The following is a 13,960-nucleotide window of genomic DNA, read 5'->3' on the forward strand; positions in this document are numbered from 1 at the left end:
CATCCTGTTCAGTTTCCAACCCTTCTGGGTTGGAAGACCCAAGAGGGCCAAACTTAGTGCCAGAGGCACGGCCGAAATGGCATCTCCCAGTTAGATTCCGCCAGCAATACTCAAGATGGAGTACTTATTATTCAGGGGAACGGCCACAGGGGTGTTTTCCACCATCTGTTATTCTCCCTTCCCTATCCTGACTGTCACATATTTGTCTGTCGCCTGTAGCCTTGGGGTGACTACCTCCTGGAGCTCCTGTCTATGATTGCTTCTCATTCCCTAAGAAGCCGAAGATCGTCGAGCTGCAACTCCCGTTCCCCATACGGTCTCTAAGGAGCTGTGGATGTGGCCATCGGGGAGGGGCAGGGGTTGGAAATCTCCTTGAAATCCAACATCTAGCACCTAGTACGGAACACTGGTTCTGTAGATATACCCTGTATTCTCGCAAAAAAATAAATAAGAAAAAAGAAAAAGAAAATAAGGAATGAGCGTACTTATTTATCAAAATAATCCAACACATTGCAGGATCCTGCAGCACTTTAACTCAATCTAATTACCTACATAGACAGAATAAATTGGCAAACCTCATTCTCCAAAATCTTGGTTTAAAATGCAAACTTATAAAAGAAACCTTAACAGTCTGTAAATGTGGAAATTCAGAGTTCCAGAAATTATATCACGACCGATCCATTATTACAAAAACTTAATCCATGATAACTATCTGGGTATACAGTGATGCTGTATATTTTTGTGAACCCTCTGATTTTTTTCTATTTCTGCTAATATATGACCTAAAATGTGATCAAATCTTCACCTAAGTCCTAAACCTAGATAAATATCCAAATAAATCAAAATATTACACTTCTTCATTTATTGACTGAGAAAAATTATGTAATATTGCATTTATTTTTGCTAAAAGTATAAGAACCTCTGGGGTAAAGCCTTCCACAAAAAAAGTCTTTGTAGACTTGTGTTCCAGACAGTTAACTGAAATTGGAGGTGTGGGTTCTAGAGGAGTTGTGCCCTCTCAAAATAGTCACACGAAGTCTGGTGACTAACAGAGCCTGCTCTACTCAAGAAAGATCTATTTATGTGTTCGATCAAAACAACTTTCAGAGGACTTTATAAAAAAAACCCGCAGAGATGCATGAAGCTCGAAAAAGCTAGAAAAGCATTTCTAAAGAATTAAGTGTTCGTTAGTCCACAGTAACAGAAAAATCGCCTGCAAATGGATGACATTCAGTACTGTTGATACTCTCCAAGGGAGTGACAAGCCTGCAAAGAGCAAAACACGCATTTCTGGAGCAGGTGATAGAGAAACACATGGCTGACAGCAAAAGTTCTGCAAAAATCTCTGGAACTTGTAAACATTTGTAAACATTTCTCTGTTCATGTTGAGGGAACATTGACTTCAAAATTGTATCAATATATTTTACAGGAGAACATCAGGGTGGCAGATCGTCACCTGATCCTTTTTAGAAGTTAGCTAATGCACCAAACAATGAATCATAGTCACAACGCTGACTACGGCTCTTTTGGGATTGCGAGCCACTCTCGCGGTTTCACGACTGTCCGTTATTAGGCACCCCAACGACGCGGCTTTCGGAGGTTCGAGATTTCATGGTTCTGGTGACGGGGAGGAGGGATCGGTGGTCGGTGTCCGGACGGGGAATGGGAGTGTTGTGGGAGACAGAAGATGTATAAGATGATGAAAGGCATTGATTGGGTGGATAGTCAGAGGCTTTTTCTCAGACCTGACATGGATAGCACGAAAGAGCAAAGATTTAAGGTGCTTACAAGTAAGTAGAGAGGAGCTGTTAGGGGTAAGTTTCTGACGCAAAGAGTGGTGAGTGTGTGGAATGGGCTACCGGCGACGGTGGTGCTCAAAAATAGAGGTCGATGGGTAAGGACATGTTCGACACAGCTTTGTGGGCCGAAGAGCCTGTATTGTGCTGTAGGTTTTCTATGTTTCTATGTTTCTATCTAAGGCCATGTGCTCAGGCACCCAAGATCTTTGGGCACAGATTTCGGAAAAAGCGACGCAACAGACTTTTAACATTGTAAACCAGTGAGTTGTTTGTTAGGTCTCCCTTATCGCTGTGAAACAGAGACAGTTCTTTCTCCCTTTTTACGGAGAAAGAGACCCTGTGGGTTGTGGACTACCGTGTGAACGAGCAGTCTTTGGAGCACTGGCATTTCTGTGTCTTTGCTGTTGCTTTTCTCAAGGTTGAGGGGTCGGTGGTGAGTGCCGATGCTTTTTTTGCCCCCCGATGGCGGAAGGGGCATCGTTGTTTGCTGTCGCTTACCAGCGGGAGGGAGGGCACTGCGTGTGGACTTTGGGGTTCGAATATTTAACTGTCATTCATTCTTTGGGGGACTCCTCTGTTTTCGTGGATGGTCGAGAAGAAAAAGCATTTCAGGATGTATTTTGTAAACATTTCTCTGACATTATATGTACCTTTGAAACATTTGAAGGCAAGAGTACAGCAACAACAGAATGTTTTAAAAAGAAGAAAAGTCATTCTTTGAAATGGCCTGACATGAAACCTATAGAAATGCTGTGGAAGGAACTGAAGAATGCAGTTCATGCAAGGAACCCCACCAATATCCCCGAGTTGAAGCGGTTTTGTCAGGAGAAATGACCAAAAATTCCTCCAGGCCGATGTGCATGACTGATCAACAGTTACTTGGAACGTTTGGTTGTAGGTGTTGTTGTACACGGCGGTCACACCAGTTACTGAATGTAAAGTTACTGACTACATTTTTCCAACAAATACATGTAATAATGGATAAGTTCTTCTCAATCAATAAACGAACAAGCAGCATGTTTCTTGGTTATTTATCTAATTGGGTTCCTTTTTACCTAGTTTTAAGACTTACGTAAAGATCTGATCACATTTCAGGTCATATTTACGCAGGTAATAAAATGATAGAATAAAATAAAGGACGGATCGCAAGAAGAAGAAGCAAGCAGGATTAGGGAGGGAAAATATTCTTTGTGGTGGCGTGTTGGGGAGGAAGCATTAAGAAGAAGGACGCCTCACGTCTTAATAAGCTGATAAGGAAGGCGGGCTCTGTCGTGGGCAAAGTACTGGAGAGTTTAACATCGGTAGCTGAGCGAAGGGCGCTGAGTAGGCTACGGTCAATTATGGAAAACCCTGAACATCCTCTACATAGCACCATCCAGAGACAGAGAAGCAGTTTCAGCGACAGGTTACTGTCGATGCAATGCTCCTCAGACAGGATGAAGAGGTCAATACTCCCCAATGCCATTAGGCTTTACAATTCAACTGCCAGGACTTAAGAACTTTTTTTAAAGCTATTATTAATGCTTTTTGAGTTAGTGATTTAGATGCATATCATATTATTACTGAGTTAAGTATTGTATGTAATGAGTTTTTGCTACAACAAGTGTATGGGACATTGGAAAAAAAGTTGAATTTCCCCATGGGGATGAATAAAGTATCTATCTATCTATCTGAAGTTGCAATGGATATTGTAAAAGAGGTTACAAAATTAGCAGCAAAACAAGAGGAGTTGAAAGGCTGACGGGAGAGATGATAGAGGTTTGTAAGATTATGAAAGGCACAGAGAGCAGACTGTCAGTATGTTTTACTTAGGGTTGAAATGTTTATGAGAGGGTTGTTGTAAGAATTACCTCTTATAACGACGATTTGTGAGGCACAGAGCTGTATTTCATGACAAGTACCTTTATTGTTTAAACGAACAAGTACGTGAATTCATACACTTGTGTGCACAACCGCAAGGTATTCCGGACTCACCTGAATAGTTAAAGATAATCAAAGATATTAACCCGGCAAAGTAGTCTATGCTGGCGTTCCTCGTAGTCCCGATTCACTCGCGACGTGTTTCAGGCAGGGTTTCATGCTTGTATCCGCGATGTTTATTCGTCGAAGTTACCGTTGTCAGCACACACGAGGCATCCACTTTTATATCCATTCCTGTGTCATTGGGCACAGATAATGTGTCTGACCTTTAAGGCCTTGTTATTGGCTCTACCTTAAACCAGAATCCATTTATTGTCTTCTTCCCATCAAGTAACAGTTGATATTTTGTGGCTGTTTGTTCTTAATCAGCAAGGAGCTCTAAACCCTCCAGGCAGACACCAACCCCAACATTGACAAATCTGCATATTATAACCAACCAAAAAATATCTCACAAATAACTTCTTATTTTGAAATAATCTCCAGTCCAGCAGATTACCTTAAGTATCATTGTGTCTTCTTTAAAACATTGATCAAGCCTAGCATGTCAAGCTCACAAAATGGAGGACAGAGTATCTTCACAAAATGGTAGCCTCCATCCCCGAACACGCGGCAAGAACAAAGACAATTAGACTGTCTGCTTCCACTGTCCTTGATTCATTTCAGTTCACTGACTTGTAGACTGTCATTCATTTTGTCATTTCAAAGGAGATGTGAGGGGGCAAGGTTTTTACATAGAATGGACGGTACCTTATAGACTTTGAAGAGACATGCGGATAGTCACATGAATGTGGGGGAAAAGGAAGGATACGGATATTGTGTAGGTACAAGAGATTAGTTCAGTTAGCCGTTGTAACACTAACTTAATTGGGAGCGCAGAACGTGTTGGCCCGAAAGGACTTCACCTAAACTGTGCTGTTCTATGGTCCATGCAATGAGATACTTAATCACTCTTACTGGCACCAAACAATTATTCCACAGTCAAAGTCACTTAGATCTCATTCCTTCCCCATTCTGATATTTGGTCTAAACGTCAACTGAACTTCTTGACCATGTCAGCATCCTTATATTAATTGAGCTGCTCCCATATGATTGGCTGATTACATATATGCATTAACAGGCGGGTTTACATGTGTACCTAATAAAGTGCCCATTCAGTACTGATCATCATGCACAGCAAGAAGAAATAACAAAAATAACAGCCAGTGGAGGTTCCACTCCACTAAATCATCGAAAATTGCTATACTGTCATTACACCAGTATTAGCGAAGAAGAATTCCCTCTAATAACTGTTTAAGACCAGATAGCATAAACCTATTGGCCAGTGTCTTAGAGGTTGGGCGCTACAGTAGCATAGCGGTTAGGCGACGCTATTACAACTCGGTGTCGTTGTCATTGTACGTCTTCCCTGACAAAACATGAGGTTTCCCCTGTTAATTTGGTTTTCACCCACAGTTCAAAGATGTATCGGGTAGGTTAGTAGGGCACGGTGAATTGTCCAATGATTAGGTGAGGTTTAAATCGCAGTTTTCCCGAGTTACCGGGGTGGAGAGCTCGAGGATTTGAAAATTTTTCTCCACGCTCTTCGGGGAAACGAATGACTAAATAAATAAGCAAATAAAAGAGCAGATATTCCGATAGATAAATAAATAGATAGATCGCGGATAGATAGATAGATAGATTGATAGATAGATAATAAATGAATACAGGACTAAAGGATTTCAAACGAAATGACTGATACTGATAAGATGCCAGTTCTAATTTTGCATTATCATCAGCTTTTGGAAGAAGGATCACCCGGTTATTTTTTTCCCATCCAAATTGTTATTTTACCCACTTTATTCCAATAAGAAAGATAAAAGCTTATTCATTTTGACAGGTCTTCGAACAGTCTTTGCCTGTTCCACGACAACTGCAATACTTCCCAACCCCGACAGAGCAAAACCCCTCCATTGTTTTTTTCATATGCTTAATGGGTGAAGTTAAGGGTGTGTTTGACCTCTTCAGTGTATTAGCTGTGTTATGCCCGCAGCCCCCGCCTTTGTGAGAATCGCAAGAGCACTAGTGGGTTGGGTCAGAGGACCCAGGAAATGGGAGAGAGGCAGCATGCCTCGTTCCCCGGCGATGCAAAATAATGCGACATTGGCCATTGTCTCTTGGAGACATATTTGTGGATTGGGGACTATGCTACGTGCAAGCCCTCGGGCAAAGTGGGCTGGTTGAGAGAGAGATTGCATCACCCCCAACCTGATTGACATCTACTACCCGGCGAGTCAAGATAAAAGAGGGGCTGTAGAGACGGCCCCTCAGACGCTCCAGAAGAAACGCTAGCGATCCCGTAATAGCGGGAAACCATTTGAAGGAAGCCACGTGCGTTCAGTTCCCTTGCCTGGGAACCGGTGGCTGATACTACAGAAAACGACTTTGAACTAACAACGGGGAACCAACTCCCTCGACTCAACGGATCGGCCTCATAAAAGACACGGGCAAGTTTAAGACTGTCTCTCTCTACAACCCAACAGAGCTGCATCTTTAATGACAATTGACTTTTTATTTCTTCATCGGACAATACAGTAACCCCTAGACAAACGATAGAGTTATTTCTTATTGATGATTATGATTATACCCGCGCTTTTAGATTGAGTATTGACGACATATATTATCTGAATGTTTGTATTAATCTTATTTTTGTGCCCCTTTATAAATAAAGACTTTTAAAAATAGTACCATCAGACTTCAACGGACCTTTCTATTTTTGCTGGTAAGTGACCCAGTTACGGGGTACGTAACAGCTGCAACACCACACTTGAAGGCACATTCCGGATATTTATTTCACTCTGCGTAAAAAAAATACCACTTTTGATATCTCCACTTACTTTGAACGGATTTCTACTGGCGTTCACAGATGTCGCTCTGGGATAGAGGCCTTTGTTGTCCATTGCATCTGTACCTGTCATGATGCCATGCAGATCTATCAAGTCATCTCTCACGGTTAAAGAGAAATTCTTTAACTGAATGAGCTTCTCTGCATAAGGAATGCTCTCTAACCCAGACAACATCAAGGTAACTCTCCTCTGCCCCTTCTCTAAAGCCTTCTCTTTTGTCTCGTAGTGACACCACCAGAGTGGTCTGACCATGGTTTTGTAGAACATTATCATTACCTCGTAGATCCTGAACTCAAATCCTGTGACCACCTATACGGTCATAAGACAGTAAACAGAGGAGCAGAGTCAAGCCATTTCTCCAATAGACTCTGCATCACCATTCCAGCATGGCTGATTTATCATCCATCTCAGCCCGATTCTCCTGCCATCTCAGCGTAAGCTTTGACTCCATTACTAATCAAGAGTAAAAAAAAAACTCCGAGTAAAGTGTACCCAATAACATGGCCATCACAGGCGTTCGTAGCTAAGAAATGCACAATGTCGCCACCATCTGGATGAACAAGGGTCAGAACGTGTGCAGGTTGTGACAAGCGTTACTACTAGCATTTATAATGTTACTTCTTCATATTTCATACAGAGATGTAACATGGAACAGAGTCTTCCAGCACAACGTGCGTCGTAGCCCAGCAACCCAGTTAGATAACCCTTGCTTAATCACAGGTGTAACAACCTGGGAAATGTTTCCCTGCTGATTTAATGGGTTCTCTATAGCGCAGTGTTTGCGTTATGACCAAAGATAACGGGGCCTTTTGAATTGCGATAGCCAATGAGGGGAGATGTTTTACTTTCTTGTGAGCCCGAGAGCAGGTTTGGCGCTCTTTTGTTTGGCGGAAGATGGACAGAGAAGATGCCAGAACGGGGAAGTCTTAGAATTCAGGACGGAGTGGACTTGGAATTGAATGTGGAGTCAACGCCTGGCAAGGAATTCGATGGATAACGAACAGACGAGAAAAATGTGAGCTGCAACGTTGCGCATTAATCTGTTTCATGGACCATTTTTTTTTCTTTTTTGTTGTCTTTCTAATCCTATACTCATATGAAGAATTATAAATCTCAATCGTTTAACTGCACATTGTGTACTGTTTATTATTCCGTGATACTGAGTTATAACAGGGGAAAACATCACTCAGAATCCACCCAAATTAGATTTATTAAGTTTGGCCAGGCCGATGGTTGTCTTCTCCTAGATTAAGCCGCTAGCCGAATCTAGGGTTAAACACGTAAATTCACAAAGAGCAGCTAACCTCCTGATCGGTACATCTTTGGACTGTGGGATGCAAAGCGGAAAACCTGAAGGAAACTATGCCTATGAGGGTGTCATGAGATCTACGTGTCGGTACACCTACATTTTATAGTGGATAAAGCCTGATTTGCATTTACCAATATATAACCCTCATAATTGTGTATACCTCTGTCAAATCTCCTCTCAATCTTCTTCGTTCTAACGAAAGTTCTTGTTCTTTCTCTAATCTTGTCATGTAAGTTTACTTCGGCTTGCACGCGGTTTCGGCCAACTGTGGTTATTTAATTTGGAATCCCAATTATCAATGATCATGGGGTCCTTGTGTTTCGAGAGTGATCAGTTTCGTGGCGTCGCTCGGTAAATTTCCTGTTGGAATTCCTATTCAGATTCAGATTCAGATTATTGTCATTTATAAACCAAAAATAAAATGCAGTTTAAAAATGAGACAACGTTCTCCAGAATTATATCACGAAAAAGCACAAAACAGACCACACAAGAAAAACCACATAACGTTTGGTAATCCCGAATCCAGAGTCCGGAGAGGCTGCCTATGAACAAACTCTTGTGTTAGTGTCTGCATGGGAGTCTGTCGTTTCTCCAGTCCTGGGTCCAGCTGTTTGTCATTGCACACCTTTACACAGGAAGAACAGCAAATTCCTTATAGTCAAAGCCGGAATTCAACTCCCGACACCCCGACCTCTATGAGCAGCACTTTAACCGCTACCCTGGTGCCCACCAAAAATAAATATAGTATATTATCATCCAAGCTTTAGTTGTTACACGTTTGGAGGTCAAATGAAAGTCTATGGTAAATTGCAGGAAATCTGAAGAGCTTTGCTAGAGTAGAGACGTCCATATTACTATTAATTCTATATTTTGCCATCATTTTTGATTTACCAAAATGCACCACTTCACATTTATCTCAGCCCAGTTTTGCATACTATCAATGTCTGGGTGGAACCTCTGACCGCCCTCCACACTATCCACAACACCTCCAACCTTTCTGCCATCATCAAACTTATTAACCCATCCCTCCACATCCTCATCCAGGTCAGTTATGAAAATCACGAAGAGTAAGAGTCCCGGAACAGATCCCTGAGGCATTCCACTGGTCACAGACCTCCATGCAGAATATGACCCGTCTACAACCACACTTTCCCTTCTGTGTGCAAGCCAGTTTTGGATCCACAAATCAATGTCCCCTTGGATCCCATGCCTCCTTACTTTCTCAGTAAGCCTTGCATAGGAAACCTTATCAATACCTTGCTGAAATCCATATATATTACATCTATTACTCTTCCCTCATCAATGTGTTTAGTCACATCCTCAAAAATTGAATCAGGCTCGGTCAACTCAGCTGAGTGGTGGAGGGCGATCGAGTAAAATGCTCAGGGTGATAGGTGCAAAGGTAGAAGTCTGCAAAAGAATTAATCCAAAAGGAGAAGCGAGCGGACGAATTGGAAAAAAATCCAAGAGAACGGGCACCAGAAAGATCTTTGGAAGGAATTTTTCCTACCAGAAAGATTCGGTAGGAATTTTTGGAAAAGATAAGAGTTAAGAGCAGATTCGATAGAGAAATGGGGGAAGAGAAGGGGAGGGGAAGAGGTTATCAGAAGTTAGATAAATCCTTGTTTATACCTTCTGTCTGGAAGTTCTCAATGCAGACTATGAGGCGATCTTTCTCTATGAGAATGGACGCATCGTCGCAGTAGAGGAGGCCATGAATTGAAATTTCGGAATAGAACGGGGATAGGACTTAAAATGTTTGGCCAGCACGAAATCCCGTTTGTTGAGGAAGGAGGGAAGGGCACGACGCTGTACTTCGAGTCTCGCCGATGTATTGGAAACCACAGCAGGAGCCCTGGATAATCCAGATGATCCTGACAGACTCACTGGTGAAGTGTTAAATCAACAGGAAGGGCGGTTTTTGGACCTGAATGCTGATAAGGGAGGAGGTGAATGGGCAGGTGTAGCATTTCGTTCGAACGCAGAAATAAGTGCCAGAAAAGAGATCAGAGGGGAGGGACAAATGAACAAGGAAATCACGGAGAGAGCCAACACTGCGGAAAGTGGAGAAAGGAGATAGTGCGAGGGCACAGATGCCTAATTTTTTTCCACAATATCTGAAAACAGACTATTGACTCATTATCATGACGGGTTAATATTCAATAAATTTGTGTCTGAAGTTTGGAGCAAAATTACATGCTGTTCAGACGGAACGGGTTGCACATTCAATACAATTTTTATTTTCTCACGAACATGCCACTTCTGCGACTTAGCCAAATAATGACAAGAACACTTACGTGTTCCGCGTAAGTTTCAGCAGGACCTTCAGCTCTTTCCGGAATTTGCTTTGAGTCACTGCGTAGATAAACGTGTTTGTGCAGCAACTCAACATCTGAAGCATATTGGCAATTTCCATCAGGATGAACCTAGGGTCACTGTAGCCATTAATTTTATAACCAACTTGAAATCGCTGAATAAGGAAATGGACAACAGACGGCATCCACAGAAGGATGAAACATCCCGAGATTGCAAAGAGCAGGAGAATGGATTTTCTGCGGCTTTCCATCTCCGGATCACTCTGTTTCTCTCCCGTGGGGCAACTACGGAGTCTCTTACGGGCCCGACTGGCTGCCAAAATGTGTCGCACAGTCAGAGTGTTGAACGAGAGAATAAGCAGGAACGGGAGGCAAGGAGTCAGAAGTCGATCGGTCCAATCAAATATTGTCCAGAAGATAACAGAATATCGATCGTCCTTCTCTTTGCAATACCAGGGCACGTTGTCAATGACGTACATTGGTTCGAGCAAAAAGTACCAGGGAATGTTGATCACGCAGCCCAAAGTGCAGACGGCAGAGACAACAATACCAGCGGTTCTCTGGGTGCAGTACTTTGCTTTGAGTTTCTGCCAGCAGATGGCGACATATCGGTCAAAGGTGAACGTCACCGTTAACCAAACCGAGCAGACGGTGGCGGCGTTAATTAACGCAATGCTCAAACTGCACACGGGTGTGATGGATAGGAAACTACCGGGAAAATAAATAGCAGGAACCCGGTTTAAAACCACGGCGGTGATAATTACCAAAAGATCCGTCGCCGCCATGGACACGACGTAGCGGCTGATACATCGGGACAGGCCGCATTTTCCTCGGGACAGGATGACAATGGCAACTATATTAACTGTGGGGGAAACAATTTGAGATTAGTGATAGAACACACTCGCAGTAGAAGTAATTCTGAAGTTTCAACGTAGAAATTTTCATAATTTCGGCACGTCACGCATCAAACTTTGACAAACGTCTACAGATGCTCTGCAATGGAGATTTTATTAACTGGTCGTATTGCGACCTGCTATAGAAACCACAGTGACCAGCAACTAAAACGAATACAGAAAAAGCCTCCCGGGCTTGTTTGATTAAAGCACAGTTATTTAATATAGACTCTGAGTCTACTTTATTAAGTACACCTGAATAAGTGCACACCTGATCAGCTAATCACGTGGAAACAACTCAATACATAAAAACATGCAGACATGTCAAGTGGCGCTGTTCCCAACATTGGGTCAACGGTCAGTGGTAGGGGCCATCATATGAAAAACTTCGGGCATCGCTGGTCAAGAGGTTCAATTGTTGTTCAGACCAAATATCAGAATGGGAAATCACGTGATCTCAAAGATCTTGACGGTGGAGTGATTGTTGGTGGCACATAGGTTGGTTTGAGTATCTCAAAAACTGCTGATCTTTTGGGATTTTCGCAGACAAAAACTGCTTGGTCATGAAAGTGTACAGGTAAGAATGGCTGAACCGGGTCCAGCTGACAGGATGGCAACAGGAACTCAAATAACCATGGTTATACCCAAACTCTCAGAGAAGTGTTAATTCTCCATGCGTACTTGATGTGGAGAATATTTGCTGCAGCGTTAACTCACTTCAAAAATGTCAGCAATCGTCCTAAATAAGGCGAAATCAGTGCATGAAGAGTTAAAAATTAGATCAAACGTTAATTAAGCGTTAAAAACGCTTTCACTCATGTTACAGATACTGCGGCGTGTTCTCAACATTTAGAAGATGTAATTGAATTGCTTTATGATCTGCCAAATCGCTGCTGTACGTTTAGTGTGTCATGAAAATCGTCCAGTTAAATGCCGAAACTCATGCCGTCTGATTACTGCATTCCTACCCTATACATTGTCACGCCGATCCTATCGACTTTGTTATGACGAACATAGCGATATGAATTTATATGACTTGATCTGTAAGTCATATCTATAGATTATTAACAGTTCTGTGCAAAAGCCCTAGGCATATATATAGATATATATATATATATATATATACATATAGAGTTAGGGTACATTTATAACCCCATTGAAGAGAAACAGTACTCTGCAAACGCCTTAGGCACACTAACTATGGGCCGAAGACTTTTGAACAGTGCTGTATATGTAATAAATATTATTTACTGGTTTTAAACGTATAATGCATGGAAGCACTCAGTGGCCACTTTATTAGGTACGCCTGTTGACTTGTTCTTTGATACAAATATATGTTCAGCCTATCATGTGGCAGCTATTCAATTCATAAAGATCACAAGAGTATGAGGCGTAAGACCACAAATGTTAAAATAGTAAGAACTGCTTTACCTGGTACCGCGATCACTGCAAGAGCCGTGTAGTAAATTGCGTACACCAGGTCTCGAGGAGGGGCGTGCATCTTCCCTGAAGATCCGCGAGACCAGTTCCTTGCATCAATCGCTCTTTTGTCGATTTCGGAACAGTCCTTAATATAATTGACGTACAACTGCTAGAGTCAGTTAAATAAGCTCATGTTGTTTACAATTCAGTCATGGGGAATGATATTAACATGAGATACAGTCAGGGAACAAACATAATGACTGACGTCACAATTACCTTTGCTGACAGCTAACGAACGAACAGATTTAGTGACATCCCCACTAGAGTGACTTCGCGGATTCGTAAATTGCTGCAATTTTTCTCGCTTTACTATGGGATTTATCTTCAATGGGGGAGGGAGAGGGGGACGGGGAACTTGTTGTAGACGCTTTTAAACCTTAATCTAAAAAATTCAACAATTGCTTTTCAGTTTCCAAACTTGTCATGCCGAAGACACCAATATGATATGTAATATGAATTGATTATATAAAAGATATGTATGTATTATATATAATGTATATTATGTGTATGTGTATGTCCATAGATATAAATATATAGTATACTTACACACAGGGGCAGTTTATTAGGTACACCTACAGACCTGCTCGCGAATACCCGATCAGCCAAGCACGTCACATATAATCAGATGTGAGAAAAGCAGAGTTAGGCCATTCAGCCCATCGAATTGTGCCACGTACCCCGTGACGGGTTAAAGAACCAGAAGAAATGGAAAACACATTGGAGTCTGGTATTGCTAATAACTTATAGTGTTTATTAGTATCTACGCAATACAATACTATAAACGCAGATATATCAAACAGGTTAGCAATGATATATATATATGGAAAAAGGAACAAAACTAGGCTTTTTCAAACCTAGGGGTGAATGGATATAGTCTTACGATGATGAAGAGGTTTCAGTTCAGTTTGAGGTCGTTAGTTGAGTAACGTTGGAGAGAGAGAGAGAAGTTAACTGATGTCGTCGATCTTCCCACTGACTTCTGAAATCCCCTTTGTCCTCCGAAATCCTGTTGAAGTCACCGACTGTGACCATAATACGTACGACCGTTCTTCAGTGATGGAATTATCACCCAGGCGAGGGTGGACACACAAATAATTCCTGCACCGGTCACACCTTTTCACACTGCCAGAGCCAATGACCGATTTCTCCGAATCGATCCTTCAAAAACCCCACCTGCCTGTGGGTGCAACAAAGCTCGTCCAGTGTCCAAAACCGTGTGTCTGTCTGTGTAACAGCGGACCTGGATTTTGTCTCCACATGTTGGACACTAGCTGTCCATCAACCTGTTCCGCCGTCCTTTCTCTGCAAGAACTACGCAAGCAGGCCAGTGTCCTTGCGGAAAGGTAAACAACTTGTTGAG

The sequence above is a fragment of the Hemitrygon akajei genome, chromosome 24 (genome assembly GCF_048418815.1).
Source record: "Hemitrygon akajei chromosome 24, sHemAka1.3, whole genome shotgun sequence".
Classification (NCBI taxonomy): Eukaryota; Metazoa; Chordata; class Chondrichthyes; order Myliobatiformes; family Dasyatidae; genus Hemitrygon; species Hemitrygon akajei.